Raw genomic sequence first — 5,349 nt, forward strand, 5'->3', positions numbered from 1 at the left:
GGGGGGTTGTTACGATACAATCTATCCTTCATGTCTTCTGGATAAGTTAATTCGGATTGATGGTACGTAGAGATCATCCTCATCGTCATTGACATCATGAGTTGAGCTGCCAGACTACCAAAAGGAATCCTCCTATTTGACGCCATGCCCTTTATATGGACCGCCAAAGCATGGCCATTAGCTCTTGATTCTTTATGTTTTCGAAAAGAAATGTTTAATAGGTTTGAAGGAAAATATTGTCAAAAGTCGGTATTAAAAAAGGTAAAAGCTATTATGAGGAGAATACAAAATATTTCACATATGTTAAATATGTATGTTCAAACTTGTGATATAAAATGTTCAACATGTATTAAAAATAGTCCCATATTAAAATAATTTCTTTATTTTTTTTAAATTTCATGTATCTTTTCAGGATAACTTCCCTGTTTTTTGAAGTTCACATACATACAAATATGCTCATATGTGGGCAAATAAATGTTCAACGCATATTTGAAAATATTCCGATCTTCAAATAATTAAATATGTATTAAAAATATCACAGATCTTTAAGAAATATTTATGCACATGTGGATAAATATTCATGTTATAAGAACTATGTTTAATCCAAAAAAACTAAAAGAACATAAACATAAATTGGAAAAAGGGAAAAAATTGAAAAAACGGATAGAAGAAATAAAAATAAGGAAAGTAAGAAATGAGAAAAAGCTGAAAATCGGAGGAAACGAAAAAAGCCAAAAATATGAAGGAGAAAACACACACAAAAGAAACCTAAGAAAATTCCTGAAAACGGGGGTGAACCCTGACATGTCCGGCTGGGACACCCTCAAACCCCCTTTTATTCTAAAAAAAGGGATCAGCACTTCTCGTATAAATGGAATGGAATTTCTCAAATTTCACACAGGAGATCATCCTCAACAAGGCCTTGTGGAATGCTGTTATGTTAGGTGTTTATGAATCTGATTGGAAGGGGACTTAGACCTGATGGATTGGGATATATAAGCTTATTCTTCCAACTGGATTGAGTCAGGTTGGGTCCATTTTTTGGAGTCGTGTGCACATCCTCTCTAAAGTACTAATTGATGGGTAGCCATTGCAAAGGTCATTTCCATCTCGTCTAGTGATGCACCAGATGTGCTCCATTTATCGTTATCAGAGAGTTTTAGTGAGATATTTTTGCCACACGCGGGAGGGATGGGTGGGTTCGTTTGTGTTTCTTCATAGATTTTTTGTTTCAACATCTTCAAAACTAGATCCGACGTTGATAGTCATTGAAATAACAAACCGTTTTTACCGTTACATTAATTGCTTCAACATCTTCAAAACTAGATCCGACGTTGATAGGTTTCGAAGAACAATTTTTCGGATGAAAATTCATAGTGAACTAATATGTGCTTTCAAATTGTACTAACTCATGAAACCACGGAAAACTAACTTGTGCTCCCATGGGGGTGAAACACAATTGTGCTCCCCATAGGAGCACAACTATGCTTCCCAAGTAATCTAGTGTGTGCTTCCCATGGTCGGTGAAGCACACCCGTGCTTTCGCGTGAAGTACACCCGTGCTAGTAGTGGACCGGCCCACTATAGGCTTTTCGTCCTTTTGTTTTATTTTATTCTAATGCGAGGCTTTATTTTTTATTTTCTTTTACTGTTTCTTACTTATGTTCGAAAATGCTCTAGAATATAGATATGTAAATGGATTTTTTATAAAAAAATTGCCCACCGCGTATTATAATTTTTTTGCGTGGTCTTAAATTTCTTTGGTAGATATCAGAAAAATGTTTGCGCAATTTAAATAATATGTTCACGTGTTTAAAAAATGTGCATGCCGTGTAAATAATTTGCTCGCCCAATTTTAAAGTTTTTTTGGGCCATTCAATTTCTGACATTAAAAAATGATAAGACGTTTGGTAGAAAATTATTTTCATGCATTTTAAAAAATGTTAATCATGTATCGAAAAATTTTGTGAGTACTCAAAAAATATTCGACGTGTAGATAAAAAATGTTTAACATGTACTTGAAAAGTATTCATCATGATTTAAAAATTCAAGCTATATTTTAAAACTGTTTCAGATGTAGTAAAAGTATATTCAATGTGTATATGAAGAATGTTCAGTTTGTATTTGATAAATACTTAAAATTTATTCAAAAAAATATCTTCAAACATGTATTTGAATCAAAAATGTCATGTATTTAAAACATGTTCATCGTGTATCTGTATTTCTTATAAGTAAATGTACAATGTGTGTTAAAAAAGTTGATGTGTATTTTAGAAAATAAAAAACAGATAAACAAGAAATAAAGAAAACAAAGAAAACTTAACAAAAAACCATTTGAAATAGTAACGTAAAACATAGGAAAAAGATAGAAAAACACATGGAACCTTCCTAAAACCGGCCATAACCGGTGAAATGTTCTTTTTACCGGTGCAAAAACTTTTGCATAACCGCTTGTGTAGGTCTTAATTGGGCCGGCCCATCATACAGATCGTCTATTGCAAGATAAAACTTGGGGAGCAACTAACCAATGGTTACCATTTCTCAAAAAAAAAAAAACTAACTAATGGTTACCCCTTCGGAGCTCCCGCAAGGGTCACTCTCTTGGTATTCAAGCGCATCAAGTGGTGCACCCCGCCGCCGCCAGTTGTTGCGTGCTGAGCGCTCCCTATAGATTGTGGTTTTAAATTTTTCTTACGTGTTTTCGGTTTTTTGGCTCACTGGTTTTGCCTGATTTTTCGTAGGTTTTGATCTTTTTTTTGCGAAGCGCATAGATGCTTCTTGGAAAGGAAAAAAAGTGCTTTCACGTGAAGCACAGATTCACTTCTTTTGAAAAATCTGTGCTTCCACAAGAAGCACAGATTTGCTACCGCGAGAAACACAATTATGCTTTTTGAAAGAAAAATTGTGCTTCTCGAGAAGGAAAAAAAGTGAAAAACCGCAACTATGCTTCCGGGCTCTATATTTTTTTTATCATTACACATATTCTGGTTGGCGGTTTTTTAGGGGTTTGTTTTTATACCATTTTTTGTATTTTTTGTTTCCTTTTTTTCTGGTTTCAGGTTTTTCTGGTATTTTCATGAAAAAAGTCAAAACCTATTAACATGGGATCTAGGTTCTAAGATCTGGACGCGAGAAATTCAGCGGTGAAGATGGTTCGGTATTCGTATGCACGATTCAAGAGATAAAACGTTTTGAATAAACGAATCTATAAAAAAATCATAAACACCCAGGTTGCGACAAGCGGCAGACATGCAGTGCGCCAGTTGTCAGCGCGTGAGAAGATGGGGTGACTTTTTACAAAGGGTACCTCATAACTTGTCATTTGGCAAACTTGGTCTCACAGTAGTCTTTTTTTAGGGGCTTGCCAACACTTCTATTGCTCATTATAAACGTTCATAGGGATACAAGCTGGGTCATGGGGATTAAGAAGCCATAGATGGCGACCCTGATCATGCAAAGAGGCATGTTTGGCAAGACTATGAGCTTCAAATTTTGAAGCTCGACCTTCGAAAGTAACAACTTTTAAAATAGCTAGACCTAAGAATAAACTCCTTAATGATGGGCAAGTAAGAGCCCCCTGAACCACCTTTTATATTCTCCACTATTTGGTTGCAATCACATGGAATAACCACCTTGGCCATCATAAAATCCTTCATCAATTAAAGCCCATAAAAAGAAAATTAAGGAGTGTCTCCATGAAGCCAAATAACGCCGAAAATTGACAATGATCATCTGGGCTCATCTTTCGGTCGTCACGCACATTAGTCCAAATATAGCTCTCGCGGCCTTGTACATGGCAAGGCCGGCCCATGAGATGAGAAAGCCAGTGCAGTGTAGGCAGGCCTAATCCTGCTAAGTAGGGTATCCATGTGGACCGATTGAATGGGTGTAACAAAATCCTTAGACACTAAAGTAGTCTATGTGCCTATTAGTTTCTCGTGGACGATAACCCTATTTCACACGTGTTGCGTCAAGTAAACGACCTAACGGACAGGGGCTCGACCGTTAGAACAGAGTGGGCTGGCCCATTTAATGTAACACAATATTTTGGTCTTAGGACCTTTCTGACAGATTCTATCTGGATTTTTATCGCTTTTCTTTTTTCTGTTTTTTCTATAACGTATTTCCTAGTTTCATTTGTATTTTATTTCCCTGTTTCTGTGCCTTCTTGTTTCGTTTATTTTTATTTTTTTCATAATCCACATATTTCAATAAATGTTCAAAATGTTGAAAAAATGTTCAAATTTTCAAAAAAGTGTTCACTTTTCAAGAAATGTTTCAAATTTTAAATGCAAATTTGTGCATTTTGCAAGTTTTTAGTTTTCAGAAACATTCAGAATTCAAAAAATATTCACGTCTTTTTTATTTAAAATCTTCAAAAAAAATTCAGAACAAATTTCAAAAACTCTCTAGAGTTTCAAAATTTTGTTCACTTTCGTAAATATGTTCATTTTTTCCAAAATACATAAGTTTTCAACAATTGTTCGAATTTCTAATTTTTTTCAAAGTACAAAAGCTTTAAAGAATGTTTGAAATTAAGAAAATTCACTTTTTTGGTAAATTTTTTAAATGTTTTGATTAAATTGTTCTCATTTTCAGAAAATATTATCAACTGAAAAAATTGGATTAAAATGTATTTTTACATAAACATATTCACACCTTTTTGTACGTTTGCTACAGTGTTGTTCATTACTGCAGTGTCGCTCCCTTGCGTCGGTTTGGTTCCTGTGAATGGCCGGGCCCATAGGACTGATAACATGTGTGTCGTGCGTCCAATAGGAGGTCCTGTTTTTCTTCCCCAATTCTTTGCCATTGACAACGAGGCCTCCAACATGACGAAGAAACCCACTCTGGCCTAAATGGGTCAGAAGTGTAGAAGCACATTTAGATAAATACCCAGAAACTATATTTTTACAATATAGTTTTAAGATGTAGTATTGAAATATTTTTTTCAAAGCATATACATTTTAAAATGTTCATTTCAAATTAGTTTTTTTTCAGTTTGTGTTTAAAAATTGTTCAGTGTGTACTTAAAAGATGTTCACCATATATAAAAATATTTTATTCGTATATTAAAAAAAGTTTCACTTTGTGTTTAAAAATATTCATTGTACGTTTAAAAAATATATACACTATATAGAGAAAAGGATCACCGTATATTAAAAAATGTTCATTGTAAATTACAAAAATGTTTAGCATATATTGGAAAAAGTTCCCCATGTTTTTGTATTTTTTACATATATTGAAAAATGTATATTTATAAATGAATATGAATTAAAAAGGGAAAACAAACAGAAAAATAAGCAAAACCCGAAGAGAACCGGTAGAAAAAACAGAGAAAAGAAAAAA

The sequence above is a fragment of the Triticum aestivum genome, chromosome 5D, assembly GCF_018294505.1.
Source record: "Triticum aestivum cultivar Chinese Spring chromosome 5D, IWGSC CS RefSeq v2.1, whole genome shotgun sequence".
NCBI lineage: Eukaryota > Viridiplantae > Streptophyta > Magnoliopsida > Poales > Poaceae > Triticum > Triticum aestivum.